The sequence below is a fragment of the Rhinatrema bivittatum genome, chromosome 1, assembly GCF_901001135.1.
Source record: "Rhinatrema bivittatum chromosome 1, aRhiBiv1.1, whole genome shotgun sequence".
Taxonomy (NCBI): domain Eukaryota; kingdom Metazoa; phylum Chordata; class Amphibia; order Gymnophiona; family Rhinatrematidae; genus Rhinatrema; species Rhinatrema bivittatum.
In genome coordinates, this window is record NC_042615.1 from 108,622,296 (window position 1) to 108,640,950 (window position 18,655).

The 18,655-nt window shown below is 48.5% G+C and overlaps 1 long non-coding RNA gene across 3 annotated transcripts in view; it reads right to left on the reverse strand.

The window, feature by feature from the left end:
* Positions 1-2,749: 2,749 nt before the first annotated feature.
* LOC115078188 overlaps positions 2,750-18,655 on the reverse strand; it is a 61,413-nt gene continuing 45,507 nt past the window's right edge. For all 3 annotated transcript variants that reach the window (XR_003853085.1, XR_003853097.1, XR_003853103.1), the window contains exon 4: positions 2,750-3,089. This is a non-coding gene — a long non-coding RNA (uncharacterized LOC115078188). The remainder of the gene's footprint in view (positions 3,090-18,655) is intronic.

An 18,655-nucleotide genomic window follows, 5' to 3' on the forward strand; every position in this document is an offset into this window, starting at 1 on the left:
TTATATACATGTGTTATATATGTATCTGCATAGAAAAAACTTTTTTTGATTCAGTTTTTGTTTCATTTTCCATTTCCCTTTTCATTGTAAGGACAAATATTATCCTTGACCAAAAAACATCATCCTGCTGAGTTTTTCACCCTTTAGTTTCTACAGTGTCCAGCCTTTTGTTACAGTATAGCTGCCCAACTATAGAAATAAGAAATAATAGTTGAGTTGAAAACTGAGCATATTGCCCATTGAGAGGCTTGCCTAGCTCTCCATGTAGATTCTAAAGTAAATACCTTTGCTTTTGCTAAAGAAAACATCCTGGACTGGCTCATCCATCACCAGGCCTTCTAATCCCAGCCAATTCAGAACCTATTTGCATAGATCACTGACTTCACCAAGGGAGACGGCTAGCCTCTACAGCCTGCCAGAACTAGCTACCATTGCTTTGTGCCTGCTGAGATTCTGATATCATCAGTAAGTCACCATTCCTGGGAAACTCAGCCTGAGTCTCCTGCAACTGGACACATCAACATTCTCCTATACTCAGAGCTCAAGATTTACAACTCTCCTTCCCTTGCTTCAAATCCCAAAGGCTTTTCACTCAAGACTTGAAGTGCCACTGTTCCCTGGTGCACAAACTGGTCTATTGGGCCAGAAAACAGAGCTAAATCAGGGTCAATAGAAAATATTCTGGTCTTACCCTTCCTCGTCACCATTAACCAGGTTAATAAAACTGCAAGAACTGAATCAAATCCAGTAGTTTTCTAGGAGCTCACTTTAGCAGCACATCTGCCATCTTGGTATGCCCCTGAATGGATGATTTTAACAGATGTTTATACTGGTGATAATACAGTTTTCACAAACTAATTATATGTAAAACCAAGGGGCAGATTGGCCTATTGGGGGATTGGGCATGCCCTGAGGGCCGGTCAGATTGGGCACATGTCATTTCCTCTCAGACTCCTCTGTTCTCCTTGTCACTCAACTGAACTAGCAGTTAGCTCCTTTTCTTTGTGTGCACAAATGCTGGGCTTCAATTTCGGAGGGAACAAAGGCAGGCTGGTAGTTGTTGTAGGTAAGCCAGCACCTTGATGACCCCTGCCTGCTGCATATATTTGAAAAAAAAAAACCCGAAAACTGCTCTGTTGCTGGTTCCATGGCAATGCTTTGTTTTCCAGTCAGAGCACTGCATGCCTTTGGCCTGCCTCTCTCTGATGCTCCAATCAGAGCTGCAGTGTCTTGACCCCATCCCGTCTTCCTGTCTTTCCCACCTTTTTTTTTTTTTTTTTAACTAACTGGATGAGCTATCAGCCCCAGGGCTCTTCCTAGGGAGAAAAAGAAAAGCAGTCTATTGCCGGTCCCACAATAACAGAGCTGTTTCCATCCAGTTGAAACTGCCTGCCTGTAGCCTCAGAGATGGAATAAGGGAAAATGAGGTTGTGCAAGCACTGTTAGGCATCACTGTGACTGAAAACAGCACGGCCCTGGGACAAGAAACTGAGTTTTTTTTTGGCCTCAGCGAGGCCAGTAAAGCTTAAAAAGAAAAAAAAGCTGTGAAGGAGAGAGGGACTGGCTGGGACCATCACATTGCAGCTCTCCCACTATCACCAGGACAACAAAGTGCTGCAGAACCCAGCAGCTGAATGCACCAGTTGTAGCCTGTGGGTAAATTAAGGTTACTGCCAAAAAAAAAAAAAATGGGTGGGGATTGGGGGATTAAAGCAGGAATTTGAGGATTGGGTGAAGGTAAGTGTGAAATTGGGGAAGGGGAGAGCAGCCCTGGTGTTGGAGATTTTTTGACTGAAGTCTGACAGTGGAGGCATAAGTGATCTAGGTCACATAATGTCCCTCTCTAGGGTCAGCTTTGTGTGCTTTTGGAAGTCATTGAATAATATGGGCTTGTTTAAAAAAAAAATCCCCCAGGCTGATATTTTCGTACACTCTGCCCCTGGCAAAACCTGCTGGAATATGCTAATTAATGCACATATTAATGTAAAAATGTAACTACACCTCTTGAGGTGCAGTTCAGTTTTTGGCATTAATGCATCAGTGTTAACATTTGCACTATTTGATACATGTTACGATTCGGCCTGTGGCAGGAGCCACAGACTGCCTCTTCACCTTTCTCCTGGTTCTTTCCTCTGTGAGGCCGCCAACATGTTTCCCTCATGGCAGGAGCCGCGCTTCTATTTCTCCTGCAACCCGGCGTGGTCCTGAGGTCGCCGTCAGCTCACCCGCCTGGCCGAAGCCAGGCTGCCACCTACCAAGTGGCCGGAGGCCGCCGACACCTTCCTTTCGTGGCAGGAGCCACTACAGCATTGCTATGCAGCCAGGAGGCCGCGTTTCCATTTCCCCTGCAGCCAAGAGGCCACCGACAGTGCTCTCATGCGACCCGAAGGTTGCCAACCTTACCTGCAGTCCCTCTGCGGGAGAGGGCCTGCATCCCCGGTCTCGCATGGCCCGCTCCGCAGTGGCAGGGAAGCCACCTGGCTCCGCCTCTCACATCGGGGTCTGCACAGCCCAACCTGCTCAAGCGTGGATAGGTTCTTGGAGGAGAAGTCCATTACCTGCTATTAATTGAGTCGACTTAGAAAATAGCCACTGCTATTACTAGCAACGGTAACATGGAATAGACTTAGTTTTGGGGCACTTGCCAGGTTCTTATGGCCTGGATTGGTCACTGTTGGAAACAGGATGCTGGGCTTGATGGATCCTTGGTCTGACCCAGTATGGCATGTTCTTATGTTTTTACCTTGCCAAGCCTTGAGTCTTCGTCTGCCCTGCAATGTCCTGATGTCTTTGTCTGCCTTGTCATGCCTGATGTCTTCGTCTATGTATGTCTGAGTCTTGTCCTGTGCCAGTTGTCCTCTGTCCGACCTGCTGCTTCTCGCCGCTCCCTAGCGGCAGCCCGAAAGGGCTTGGAATGGTCGGAGGACCATTCAGAGACCACCATTGCATAGGGGGTCTCAAGGAACCATGCAGGTTCGGTCGAGGGTCAAGGACATCTCACCGCAAGGGCACACATCTCTTGTCCCGCAATGGGGCACGTCCCCGGTGTTCCCTTCCATCTGCAGTGCAACAATACACATCTGATTTACCTGTGGTAATACATAATGAGTGCAAATGTTAACACTGATGCATTAATGCCAAAAATTCAACTGCACTTCAAGAGGTGTAGTTACATTTTTACATTAATATGTGCATTAATTAACATAGTATAGCAGGTTTTGCTTATAATTACCGTATTTTCCGGCATATAAGACGACTGGGCGTATAAGACGACCCCCCCCCCCCCCCTTTTTTATACATATTTTTAAGAAAAAAAATAATTTTACATTCAAACAGGAGCAACCCTATCTATGAAAAGGCAACACTACAAATACCGTATATCAGGCCCTAAAAACCAATACACCTCTTATTAGGAAAACAGAACTAGCAAGCAGCTATAGATCCCCACACAGAAATAATTGTAAAACTCTACTAATAAGCAGAATAAATGTTTCAAAACAGCTATGAACAGAATAACATCCAACAATTAAAAACTCATAAAAACTATTAAACATTCTCCAAACACCAATAAAATATTTCAAAAAAGCAGACACATCACATAATATTAAATAATTAAAATGGCAGTCAATCAAGAAAAATAAACTTAAAAAGCCACCTTTACTTATGCCCTCCAGCAGCTCCGTAGCACACATCAGAAGCAGCAGTAGTGGCTAAGCTCTATACTCATGGTCCTCTTCCTTAGGGCCCATGTCTCTCTCACACACACACACCATACCAGTCATGCCCCCATGACCAGTTTCTGTCTCTCACACACCAATCATCTCCCAAACAGTCTTTGACACACACACCAGACACCTTCCTGAACAGTTTGTCTCATGTCATACACACACACAGGCTTCCCACTCCCGTGTTCTGCTTACCATACATATACGGGCTTCTCACTCTCATAATCACTTTCTCTGTCTCACACACACCAGTCTCTCTCTCATTTCCATGCTCGCTCTCCACGTGCATAGGCTTCTCATTCCCTGAATCACATTCTTTCTCTCACATTCACACACACCAGTCTCTTTCTCTCACACACACCGTCACCTTATCAACCAGTCTCTCTCTCATGCATGCGCGCGCACACACAGGCCTCCCACCCCATGCTCTCTCTCACATAATCAGGCTTCTTACTCCCATGCTTTCTCACATACCCAGATTTCTCACTTCCATGCTTTTTCTCTCTCTCACACTCACATACACATCAGTCATCTCTCTGAGCAGTCACTTTCATTGTCTCTCACATATACACACACATGAGCTCTCTGACCAGTTTCTCTCACTCACACACATGCTCTCAATCAAATGCATTCTCTCACTTACACACAGGCTGGCTGGCTGCTTCTCTCTCTCTCACTCACTTCCTCTCCCCTCCCCCGCCCCCCAAGAACAAATAGTAGCTGCGGCAGCCGTCTCCTCCAGCCCCCGCAGGCCAAGAAAGAATAATCCCATTGGCGCGGGAGGCTCACGCTGCTGTCTCATTTCCCTATTATCAGCTGCTTCGATTGCTCGGGGGCCGATGCTGCTGTCGCCGCTGCGATTTTTTCATGCGGCACGGCTTTCTCCTTCCCGCGCACCGCACTGTGTATCCTTTCCTGTTCCGGGTCGGGGGGCGGGAAGAAGAAAAGGCCAGCCGCGGACGCCACAGCTTTTTTTATTTTTTTTTTATTTTTGCACCGCTGCCGTTCCCACTGGGCTTGAACGTGCTGATAGCCCGGCGGCAACGGCAGCAGGAAAGGAAGAGCAGCGGGAGAAACCGGGAGCACGCGACAGGGGGCGGGAGGAAGAAAAGGGCAGCCGCGGACGCCACAGCTTTTTTTTTTTGTTTTTTTGCACCGCTGCCGTTCCCGCTGGGCTTGAACTTGCCGATAGCCCGGCGGCAACGGCAGCAGGAAAGGAAGAGCAGCGGGAGAAACCGGGAGCACGCGACAGGGGGCAGGAAGAAGAAAAGGCCATCCGCGGATGCCACAGCTGCCCTATAAGACGATACCCGGCGTATAAGACGACCCCCGACTTTTAAGAAGATTTTCAGGGGTTAAAAAGTCGTCTTATACGCCGGAAAATACGGTAGTTTGTAAAAACTGTATTATCACCAGTATTAACATGTGATAAAATCATGCATTCAGGGGCATATCAAGATGCTTGTCTCCCTAGGGTTTAGAGTAGATTCACAGGTCTTTGATCCCTTGTAGAGAGCCCCTTCTCCCCAAAGGGGTATCAAGCTTAAAATGTATCTCTCTCTGCAAAATAGGAGAAGGACCTTCAGGCAGGGATTGCACTGGGAGGTGTCACTTCTAAAAGAAACTCCTTTGGGTGAAGCTGGGAGGGCTCATCAGAGTGTGGAAAAAATACCCCTTACTTCTCTCTAACTGAATAAAATGGCTGGGCTAAATAATACTGATTCATCCAATACGGGGGGCGGGGAGGGGCGGTCCGGGGGCAGAGCGGGGCTGGAGGCACCCGGTACAGAACCATTTTCTGCTTTGCCAGGGGATCACGCTCTAACAGAGTGCTGGCACGTGAAACTTCCTCCTGCTCCTTTGGAGGAGCAAAAGGTAATTTAAATAAATAGGGGTACCTAGGGTAGGGATAGGGGCGGGTAAAAAAGGACAGGGGATGGGGAAGGGAGGTTAGGATAGGGGGAGGAAACTGGGAAAGCACGATGATGCATCGCCGCATGATTTTTACATATGTCTGCCTCCCCTTGTGCGCCGCCTGCGATATTATAACAGTGGTGCACAGGCGTGCGCATGTTATAAAATCGCACGTCCATGTGCGCGTGCCGGGTAGCGCAAGCACATGGACGCGTGCGTGTTGTTTTTTTTTTTTAAATCTATCTCTTACAGTCTCATTTCCATGCACTCTTCGGCAATTTCCATCAATATTATCTTTCAACATGTTCATGTCCACATTACAGCAGTGCATGGCTACTACTACAGCCAATCTCTTGAACAGATTCATTAAACCAGTTGTTCTTCAAATGAGGACTCACACATCTCACAGTTTCTTCTTCACACACATACATCCTGAACAACACAGAAACAAAAAACTTTTGTCACTCATATACATATTAGAGATGTGAATCGTGTCCTCGATCGTCTTAACGATCGATTTCGGCTGGGAGGGGGAGGGAATCGTATTGCCGTTTGGGTGTGTAAACTATCGTGAAAAATCGTTAAAATTGTGAGCCGGCACACTAAACCCCCCTAAAACCCACCCCGACCCTTTAAATTAAATCCCCCACCCTCCCGAACCCCCCCCCCCCAAATGCTTTAAATTACCTGGGGATCCGGCGGTGGTCCAGAACGGCGGCGGTCCGGAACGGCCCCCTCAATAGAATCGTGTTGTCTTCAGCCGGCGCCATTTTTCAAAATGGCCGCCGCAAAATGGCGGCGGCCATAGACAAAAACGATTCGACGGAGGAGGTCGTTCCGGACCCCCGCTGGACTTTTGGCAAGTCTTGTGGGGGTCAGGAGGCCCCCCAAGCTGGCCAAAAGTTTCCTGGGAATCCAGCGGGGTTCCGGGAGCGATTTCTTGCCGCGAATCGTTTTCGAACGGAAAATGGCGCCGGCAGGAGATCGAGTGCAGGAGGTCGTTCAGCGGCGGTCCGGAACCCCCGCTGAACGACCTCCTGCAGTCGATCTCCTGCCGGCGCCATTTTCCGTATGAAAACGATTCGCAGCAAGAAATCGCTCCCGGAACCCCGCTGGACTCCCAGGGATTCCCAGGGATTCTATTGAGGGGGCCGTTCCAGACCGCCGCCGTTCTGGACCACCGCCGGATCCCCAGGTAATTTAAAGCATTGGGGGGGGGGTTCGGGAGGGTGGGGGATTTAATTTAAAGGGTCGGGGGTGGGTTTTAGGGGGTTTTAGTGTGCCGGTTTTCCTGCCCTCCCCCTTCCCCCGATTTACGATTTTTTAACGATAAATCGGGGGAATTGGTATTGTATCGTGGCCCTAACGATTTTTTGACGATTTAAAATATATCGGACGATATTTTAAATCGTCAAAAAACGATTCACATCCCTAATACATATATATGCTACATAAAACTCTGTGATTCCCACACATGTACATGTGCGGGAATCACAGAGTTTTCATTCACACATAGACTCACATGCACACACCTTCATTCACACATAGACTCACATGCACACACTTCCTTTACACAAAAACACAGACATACATGCTTTTCACTTTTTCAGTTCTCCTCCACTATCACCAGCTCCTCTACTATTGTTCTTTATTTTATCTTCCTGTCTCCAATTATGCCAAACTCATAAACCCTTTTCTTCCCATCCCCCATTTCTAACTGTTCCCACTTTTTTCTCTTTAGATCTGCATCTTCCGTCCTGTCCTTTCACCCCTCTTTCATTATCACTGCTTTCTTCCTTACCCTATCCCTCCATTCCATTTCCCCACCTTTTCTCATCTTTCTCAGATCCTCACTTATATCATCTTCCTGTAGGGTGGCAACATTTTCTCACAGTTGTCTGGTGTGTCATTCCAGACTTACAGCAGCATTGAAGTCTGTGGTAGTGGTGCTGGTAGCAATAGTAGTTTTCGGAGTTGAAGCACTTAATGGATCGCTGCTAGAGCTCTGATACTTTCCTAGCAGCAGTATTACTTACATCGTGAGATATTTTATTCTGGAAGTTATATATTCAGTGATAAAAATATTTGTTAAGTTATATTTCTGATGCTTCTCAGAAAAACTGCATATTTGGGGACAAGATGTCACATTTAATTCTGTTTTTTTTTTTTGGTCAATAAGGCTATTAAGTCAAAATAGAACTTAGAACAAAAGAACATAAGAAATTGCCATGCTGGGTCAGACCAAGGGTTCATCAAGCCCAGCATCCTGTTTACAACAGAGGCCAAACCAGGCCTCAAGAACCTGGCAATTACCCAAACACTAAGAAGATTCCATGCTACTGATGCAATTAATAGCAGTGGCTATTAGGGATGTGAATCGGGCTTCGGACGATTGAAAATATCATCGATATTTTCAAAATTGTCAGAAATTGGGGGCTCCCCCGAAATGATAGAAAACCCCCACGATATTGATCATGGGGTTTCTCATATCGTTTTGGGGGAGGGCGGGAAAAACGGCACACAAAAATAACCCCTAAACCCAACCCAACCCTTTAAAACTAATCCCTTTGCTTCCCTCACCCTCCCGACCCCCCAAAAAATATTTTACAGGTACCTGGTGGTCCAGTGGGGGTCCCGGGAGCGATCTCCCGCTCCCAGGCCGTCGGCTGCCACTAATCAAAATGGCGCCGATGGCCCTTTGCCCTTACCATGTGACAGGGTATCCGTGCCATTGGCCGGCCCCTGTCACATGGTAGGAGCACTGGATGGCATTTTTAAAGATGGTGCCAGCCATCCAGTGCTCCCTCCATGTGACAGGGGCAGGCCAATGGCCCGGATACCCTGTCACATGGTAAGGGCAAAGGCCATCGGCGCCATTTTTATTAGTGGCAGCCGATGGCCCGAGAGCAGGAGATCGCTCCCGGGACCCCCACTGGATCACCAGGTACCTGTAAAATGTTTTTGGGGGGGTCGGGAGGGTGGGGGAAGCAAAGGGATTAGTTTTAAAGGGTTCGGGTAGGTTTTTTGTTTATTGGCTCGGGCACAGCCGATGAACAAAACCTTGATCGGGCCCGATGAAAAAAAACCCACATCTCTAGTGGCTATTCCCTAAGTAAACTTGATTAATAGCCGTTAATGGACTTCTCCTCCAAGAACTAATCCAAACCTTTTTTGAACCCAGCTCACTACCTGCACTAACCACATCCTCTGGCAACAAATTCTAGAGCTTTATTGTGTGTTGGGTAAAAAAGAATTTTCTCCGATTAGTCTTAAATGTGCTACTTGCTAACTTCATGGAATGCCCCCTAGTCCTTCTATTATTCGAAAGTTTAAATAACCGATTCACATCTAGTCGTTCAAGACCTCTCATGATCTTGAAGACTTCTATCATATCCCCCCTCAGCCATCTCTTCTCCAAATTGAACAGCCCTAACCTCTTCATCATTTCCTCATAGAGGAGCTGTTCCATCCCCTTTATCATTTTGGTTGCCCTTCTCTGTACCTTCTCCATCGCAACTATATCTTTTCTGAGATGCGGCGACCATAATTGTACACAGTATTCAAGGTGCACTCTCACCATGGAGCGATATAGAGTCATTATGACATTTTCCATTTTATTAACCATTCCCTTCCTAATAATTCCTAACATTCTGTTTGCTGTTTTGACTGCTGCAGCACACTGAGCTGATGAATTTAAAGTATTATCCACTATGATGCCTACATCTTTTTCCTGGGTGGTAGCTCCTAATAGGGATGTGCAGAGCAAAATTTTATGTTCATATTTCTTATGTCCGAAAGTGGGTCCCACTTGCGGCCAATATGGACATAAAAAAAATCTAATGAGTTGGGTATATGTACATATGTCGCCCATTAAAGTCAGTGGGGGAAGGATTTCCAGCCTATTTTTGGCTGCAGAATTGTGGTTTTCTTATCAATTGGCCCAGGAGAGAGTTCCCTTTCCTTTGTGCAGGGAAGTACTCCCTGGAAAGGGTCCACCCCTAGAGTTGTGTGTACCCGGTGTTTACATTGGCGTTCAGTGAATATCGTTGGCGTCTAGTGAATTCCGTTGGCGTCTAGTGACCTCTGTCCTCGAATGATGTACCTGTTCATCCAGGCCTTGTGTTCCCACACGTATTCTTATTTGTGAGAGATCCTAGGCTCCAATTCGTTTGTCATCAGCTGAAGTGCGTAAGTACAGTCTGAATTCACTAGACGCCAACGGAATTCACTAGACGCCAACGATATTCACTGGACGCCAATGTAAACACCGGGTACACACAACTCTAGGGGTGGACCCGTTCCAGGGAGTCCTTCCCTGAACAAGCATGAGGGTGGAGGTGGGCTTTACTGCACACCCACCTGACGGACCATGCCCATACCGCTGCCAATATTCTAGCATGCATCAGAAAGATGCTGGCGAGCTACCAGTGTTTTAACCTAGTTCCTGTGCCTGTTCATGCAGGCCTTGTGTCCCTAGCTGGGATTGACCTCTGTCCTCGAATGAAGTGCCTGTTCATCCAGGCCTTGTGTTCCTACTGCTGTTTTAACTCCATTGCTGTGCCTGCCTGTTCATCCAGACCTTGTATTCCCACACGTATTCTTATTTCTGAGAGATCCTCCAATTCCTTTGTCATCTGCTGAAGTGCATAAGTACTTACGCACTTCAGCAGATGACAAAGGAATTGGAGGATCTCTCAGAAATAAGAATACGTGTGGGAATACAAGGTCTGGATGAACAGGCAGGCACAGCAATGGAGTTAAAACAGCAGTAGGAACACAAGGCCTGGATGAACAGGCACTTCATTCGAGGACAGAGGTCAATCCCAGCTAGGGACACAAGGCCTGCATGAACAGGCACAGGAACTAGGTTAAAACACTGGTAGCTCGCCAGCATCTTTCTGATGCATGCTAGAATATTGGCAGCGGTATGGGCATGGTCCGTCAGGTGGGTGTGCAGTAAAGCCCACCTCCACCCTCATGCTTGTTCAGGGAAGGACTCCCTGGAACGGGTCCACCCCTAGAGTTGTGTGTACCCGGTGTTTACATTGGCGTCCAGTGAATATCGTTGGCGTCTAGTGAATTCCGTTGGCGTCTAGTGAATTCAGACTGTACTTACGCACTTCAGCTGATGACAAACGAATTGGAGCCTAGGATCTCTCACAAATAAGAATACGTGTGGGAACACAAGGCCTGGATGAACAGGTACATCATTCGAAGACAGAGGTCAATTCCAGCTAGGGACACAAGGCCTGCATGAACAGGCACAGCAACCAGGTTAAAACACTTGTGGGAACACAAGGCCTGGATGAACAGGCACAGCCACTGAGTTAAAACACCTGTGGGAACACAAGGCCTGGATGAACAGGCACCGCCACTGAGTTAAAACACCTGTGGGAACACAAGGCCCGGAAGAATGGGTACAGCAACTGAGTTAAAACACCTGTGGGAACACAAGGCCGGGATGAAGAGGCACAGCAGTCGAGCACAGAGGTCGATCCCAGCTAGGGACACAAGGCCTGGATGAAGAGGCACATCATTCGAGGACAGAGTTCAATCACAGCTAGGGACACAAGCCGCGGAGGAAAAGACACTAACCAGGATCCTCCAAGCCCTCATTTTCTCCAAATTAGACTACTGCAACTCTACATTTCTTGGACTCCCTTCCTCATACACAAAACCACTCCAAATGGTTCAAAACGCAGCAGCCCGTCTACTAACAAACACTAGGAAAAGAGACCACATTTCCCCAGTCCTAAAAGACCTCCACTGGTTACCAATTCAGTTCAGAGTCATTTACAAATCCATCACCTTGATATACAAAATCTTTCACCAACACACCATAATCGACCTACAAATTCCTCTCCGTTTATACAAATGCACAAGACCGACCAGGGAAGCCTACAGAGGATGCCTCCTTGTTCCACCCTCCAAAACCACTTATCACAGCACCTTTAGAGATTGAGCCCTTTCCACAGCAGGTCCACCGTTATGGAACTCCATCCCCCCAGATCTCAGAAATGAACCTTGCCTCCTAACCTTTCGGAAAAGACTCAAGACATGGCTTTTCAGGCAAGCCTTCCCGAACTGCACCTAACACACACCATCAATAAATTCTCAGCTCAGAAGCTGTATATATTGGACGCCATATTTGTAATGTACTCTTGTATATTTTTATATTCTACACATGTATATAATTAACCTCCTCTATCCCTCTTTATTTCTTACACTCCCAGTTCATAGCCCCAGTTAATTGTAACTGCATCTCTTCACCACGTGTATTTATGTTATAGGTTGTTTTCTTTGCACCCCTGTTTTCTGTAAAGCGACATCATGTGAACGATTTCATGAATGCCGGTATAAAAAAACCTTAAATAAATAAAATAAATAAGTAAGTACCGCAAGGGAAAGTTGAAAACAACTTTGAAGAGGGAGTTCAAGAGGGCGTGAAATTGTGAAGAGGTAAATGGGTGGGGTCCGTGCAGTCCGCCCGCAGGATTCAACCCGGCGGGTTCGGTCGGACCGGGGTTTCGGCGGATCCCCCACCCCCACCCCTTTCGCGGGGGGTGGGGGAGGGGCGGGGAACGCCTCCCGGACGGCCCTGGCCCCCGCAGGGCGCATTTCCTCTGCGGCGGTGCGCCGCGACCGGCTACGGTTCGGCTGGGAAGGCCCGGGGGGGCAGGTGGCCCGCTGCTCCAGCGGCGCGTGTTATAGCCCCCCCTCCCGGCGTTTCCTCCTTCCCCTTTGGCAACTGTTAACTTGTCTTAACCTCATTCACTACATCTATGCAGACGATGTTCAGATTCTTATTCCCATAACAGAATCTATTAACAAACTTGGCTATTCTTACAAGCCTTCCCTGATCCTTCAAACTTTCACTAGATAAGTAAAGCTACTCAGCTTTCAATATGGAACTTCGCCCCTCCAATATTCTCCTCATTTAGCTACCCTACTTATGCACTTCAGAAAATGACAAAGGAATTGGAAGATCTCTCAGAAATAATAATACGTGTGGGAACACAAGGTCTGGATGAACAGGCAGGCACAGCAATGGACTTAAAACACCAGTAGGAACACTAGGCCTGGATGAAGAGGCACATCATTCTAGGACAGAGGTCAATCCCACCTATGGACACAAGCCGCGGAGGAAAAGAAACTAACCAGGATTCCCTCCGTAACGGCGAGTGAAGAGGGAAGAGCCCAGCGCCGAATCCCCGCTCGTCCGGCGGGCGCGGGAAATGTGGCGTACGGAAGATCGCCTCTCTGGCGCCGCTCGGGGCCCCAAGTCCTTCTCATCAAGCCTCAGCCCGCGGACGGTGTTAGGCCGGTAGCGGCCCCCGGCGCTCCGGGACCGGGTTTTCTCGTAGTCTGTTTGTTTGGGAATGCAGGCCAAAGTGGGTGGTAAACTCCATCTAAGGTTAAATACCATTTCCGGCGCGTGTTATTGCCCCCCCCCCCCCCCCCCCCCCGGCAGCAGCTTCGCCGTTTCCCCCGCCGTTTCCTCCTTCCCCTTTGCCAACTGTTAAGTAGTCAACCTCATTCACTACATCTATGCAGACGATGTTCAGATTCTTATTCCCATAACAGAATCTATTAACAAACTTGGCTATTCTTACAAGCCTTCCCTGATCCTTCAAACTTTCACTAGATAAGTAAAGCTACTCAGCTTTCAATATGGAACTTCGCCCCTCCAATATTCTCCTCATTTAGCTACCCTACTTATGCACTTCAGAAAATGACAAAGGAATTGGAAGATCTCTCAGAAATAATAATACGTGTGGGAACACAAGGTCTGGATGAACAGGCAGGCACAGCAATGGACTTAAAACACCAGTAGGAACACTAGGCCTGGATGAAGAGGCACATCATTCTAGGACAGAGGTCAATCCCACCTATGGACACAAGCCGCGGAGGAAAAGAAACTAACCAGGATTCCCTCCGTAACGGCGAGTGAAGAGGGAAGAGCCCAGCGCTGAATCCCCGCTCGTCCGGCGGGCGCGGGAAATGTGGCGTACGGAAGATTGCCTCTCTGGCGCCGCTCGGGGCCCCAAGTCCTTCTCATCAAGCCTCAGCCCGCGGACGGTGTTAGGCCGGTAGCGGCCCCCGGCGCTCCGGGACCGGGTTTTCTCGTAGTCTGTTTGTTTGGGAATGCAGGCCAAAGTGGGTGGTAAACTCCATCTAAGGTTAAATACCATTTCCGGCGCGTGTTATTGCCCCCCCCCCCCCCCCCCCCCCCCGGCAGCAGCTTCGCCGTTTCCCCCGCCGTTTCCTCCTTCCCCTTTGCCAACTGTTAAGTAGTCAACCTCATTCACTACATCTATGCAGACGATGTTCAGATTCTTATTCCCATAACAGAATCTATTAACAAAGCCATCGCACTTTGGAACAACAGCTTACAAGCCATCACTAATCTCCTCAACAGTCAAAGCATGAGATCTTATTAAGAAACTGACATTATCCTCAACAAATTCTTACTCCTAGCAAAACCTATACCAAGTAAGTACACAGGGGTCTGTATTTTCATACCCCATTGCTTGCTGTTTGAATACCGCTCTTGCCGTACCGACCCGCAGGGTCCACCTAGGGACACAAGCTGTGGAGGAAAAGAAACTAACCAGGATTCCCTCAGTAACGGCGAGTGAAGAGGGAAGAGCCCAGCGCCGAATCCCCGCCTGTCCGGCGGGCGCGGGAAATGTGGCATACGGAAGACCGGCTCCCCAGCGCCGCTCGGGGGCCCAAGTCCTTCTGATGGAGGATCAGCCGGCGGACGGTGTTAGGCCGGTAGTGGCCCCCCAATAAAACCACCAAAGACTGCTTCTATAAACTGCAAGTTTAAAAAAGGATAAGACCACTCTTCCACGCCAAACACTTCAGAACCATCCTCCAAGCCCTCATTTTCTACTCCTGCAACTCTACATTACTTGGACTCCCTTCCTCATACACGAAACCACTCCAAATGGTTGAAAACGCAGCAGCCCATCTACTAACAAACACTAGGAAAGGAGGCCACATTTCCCCAGTCCTAAAAGACCTCCACTGGTTACCAATTCAGTTCAGAGTCATTTACAAATCCATCACCTTGATATAAAAAATCATTCACCAACACACCATTATCGACCTACAAATTCCTCTCCGTTTATTCAAATGCACAAGACCGACCAGGGAAGCCTACAGCGGATGCAATGCCGGTATAAATAAATAAAATAAATAAATAAAATCAATAAGTACGTAAGGGAAAGTTGAAAATAACTTTCAAGAGCGAGTTCAAAAGGGCGGGAAACCGTTAAGAGTTAAACGGGTGGGGTTCGTGCAGTCCGCCTGGAGGATTCAACCCGGCGGCGGGTTCGGTGGGACCGGGGGGGGTTTCGGCGCATCCCCCACCCCTTTCGCGGGGGGGCGGGGAACGCCTCCCGGACGGCCCCGGCCCCGTCCAGGAATAAAAAAATAAAGTAAATCAATAAAATCAATAAGTACGTAAGGGAAAGTTGAAAACAACTTTCAAGAGCGAGTTCAAAAGGGCGGGAAACCGTTAAGAGTTAAACGGGTGAGGTGCGTGCAGTCCGCCTGGAGGATTGAACCCGGCGGGGTCGGTGGGACCGGGGGTGGTTTAGGCGCATCCCCCACCCCTTTCGCGGGGGGGCGGGGAACGCCTCCCGGACGGCCCCGGCCCCGTCCAGGAATAAAAAAATAAAGTAAATATATAAAATCAATAAGTACGTAAGGGAAAGTTGAAAACAACTTTCAAGAGCGAGTTCAAAAGGGCGGGAAACCGTTAAGAGTTAAACGGGTGAGGTGCGTGCAGTCCGCCTGGAGGATTGAACCCGGCGGGTTCGGTGGGACCGGGGGTGGTTTAGGCGCATCCCCCACCCCTTTCGCGGGGGGGCGGGGAACGCCTCCCGGACGGCCCCGGCCCCGTCCAGGAATAAAAAAATAAAGTAAATATATAAAATCAATAAGTACGTAAGGGAAAGTTGAAAACAACTTTCAAGAGCGAGTTCAAAAGGGCGGGAAACCGTTAAGAGTTAAACGGGTGAGGTGCGTGCAGTCCGCCTGGAGGATTGAACCCGGCGGGTTCGGTGGGACTGGGGGTGGTTTAGGCGCATCCCCCACCCCTTTCGCGGGGGGGCGGGGAACGCCTCCCGGACGGCCCCGGCCCCGTCCAGGAATAAAAAAAATAAAGTAAATATATAAAATCAATAAGTACGTAAGGGAAAGTTGAAAACAACTTTCAAGAGCGAGTTCAAAAGGGCGGGAAACCGTTAAGAGTTAAACGGGTGAGGTGCGTGCAGTCCGCCTGGAGGATTGAATCCGGCGGGTTCGGTGGGACTGGGGGTGGTTTAGGCGCATCCCCCACCCCTTTCGCGGGGGGGCGGGGAACGCCTCCCGGACGGCCCCGGCCCCGTCCAGGAATAAAAAAAATAAAGTAAAGCAATAAAATCAATAAGTACGTAAGGGAAAGTTGAAAACAACTTTCAAGACCGAGTTCAAAAGGGCGGGAAACCGTTAAGAGTTAAACGGGTGGGGTGCGTGCAGTCCGCCTGGAGGATTGAACCCGGCGGCGGGTTCGGTGGGACCGGGGGTGGTTTCGGCGCATCCCCCACCCCTTTCGCGGGGGGGCGGGGAACGCCTCCCGGACGGCCCCGGCCCCGTCCAGGAATAAAAAAAATAAAGTAAATATATAAAATCAATAAGTACGTAAGGGAAAGTTGAAAACAACTTTCAAGAGCGAGTTCAAAAGGGCGGGAAACCGTTAAGAGTTAAACGGGTGAGGTGCGTGCAGTCCGCCTGGAGGATTCAACCCGGCGGCGGGTTCGGTGGGACCGGGGGGGGGTTTCGGCGCATCCCCCACCCCTTTCGCGGGGGGGCGGGGAACGCCTCCCGGACGGCCGCAGGGCGCATTTCCTCCGCGGCGGAGCGCCGCAACCGGCTCCGTGTCGGCTGGGAAGGCCCAGGGGGGGCAGGTGGCCCGCCGCTCCGGCGGCGCGTGTTATAGCCCCCCCTGGCAGCAGCTTTGCCGTTTCCCCCGCCGTTTCCTCCTTCCCCTTTGCCAACTGTTAAGTAGTCTTAACCTCATTCACTACATCTATGCAGACGATGTTCAGATTCTTATTCCCATAACAGAATCTATTAAGAAAGCCATCGCACTTTGGAACAACAGCTTACAAGCCGAAGCCACCACTAATCTCCTCAACAGTCTAAACCTGGTCCTCAATGCCTCTAAAACTAAACTCCTCTTCATTTCCTACAAGCAAGAAAACCTCCCATCTCAGATCCATCACAAACACCTTCTCACCCACAATCATGTGAGAGACCTGGGAGTAATTATAGACAACCGTCTTCACCTAAAGAATATGATCCAAACCACAACTGTAAGATATAATATTATATCTTAATGGGCCTCGACAAAGGAAACTCTTTCCTATTGATCTTGTTAGACCTTTTCGCAGCGTTCGACACGGTCAACCACGCCATCCTCCTAAACCAGCTTTCGTCCATAGGAATCAGCGGCACCGTCCGATCCTGGTTCAAAACGTTTCTCAATAACAGAGGTTACAAAGTTAAACTCCAAAACAAGGAATCCTCAAGATTTGACTCTGTCATAGGAGTCCCTCAAGGTTCTTGATTATCTCCGACCCTATTTAATATCTATCTTCTTCCTCTCTGCCAACTTCTTACCGACCTCAATCTAAAGTACTTCCTTTACGCAGATGATATTGAAATCATCATCCATATCAAAGACACATACTCTAAAACTCTTGACTACTGGGAAACATGCCACCAGAAAATCAAACAAGTAGTAAACAACCTACACCTCATCTTAAACTCATCCAAGACAGAAATCCTACTCATCTCTCCTGAAAACAATATCTCCAACACTACTCTTCCCACCAACCTACCTACCACACAAGTTACAGACTTAGGAGTGATAATAGACAACCGGCTAAACTTCAAGGCACATATCAACAAAACAACCAAAGACTGCTTCTATAAACTCCAGGTTCGGAAGAGGATAAGACCTCTTTTCCATGCTCAAGACTTCAGAACGATCATCCAAGCAGTCATTTTTGCGAAATTAGACTACTGCAGTTCCCTATTGCTAGGTCTGCCCTCATCCTATTCCAAACCACTACAGATGGTTCAAAATTCAGCAGCCCGATTACTAACAGGCGCAAGAAAGAGAGACCACATATCTCCCATTCTGAAAGAGTTACATTGGCTACCCGTCCACTTCCGTATCATCTATAAAGCCATATGTGTCATCTTCAAAACTATTCATCAACGCATCTTATGCACTTTAGCTGATGACAAAGGAATCGGAAAATCTCTCAGAAATAAGAATACGCGTGGGAACACAAGGTCTGGATGAACAGGCACATCATTTGAGGACAGATGTCAATCCCAGCTAGGGACACAAGCAGCGTAGGAAAAGAAACTAACCAGGATTCCCTCAGTAACGGCGAGTGAAGAGGGAAGAGCCCAGCGCCGAATCTCCGCCACTCCGGGTTCGGGGATCTGAACCCGACTCCCTTTCGATCGGCCGAGGATGACGGAGGCCATCGCCCGTCCCTTCCGAACGGCGCTCGCCTATCTGTTAGGACCGGCTGACCCATGTTGAACTGCTGTTCACATGGAACCCTTCTCCACTTCGGCCTTGAAGAAGAATGCTCAGTCTGTTTAAAAGAACAAAATTAACGGACCCACTCAAGGACTATGCTCAGTCTGTTTAAAAGAACACAATTAACGGACCCACTCTGAAGGTCAATGCTCAGTCTGTTTAAAATAGCAATATCAACAGACCCACTCTGAAGGACAATGCTCAGTCTGTTTAAAATAACCAAATGGAACTGCCCAGCTAGGAACACAATGCCTGGAGGTACAGGCAGGAACAGCAACGGAGTTAAAACACTTGTGGGAACACTAGGGCTGCACAGTAGATGCCGGTCAGACACAGCGATTCATGTCAAGAACATGTGCTGCAGTGCTTACTGCTTACATTATCTTGAGCATAGGAGGCAATT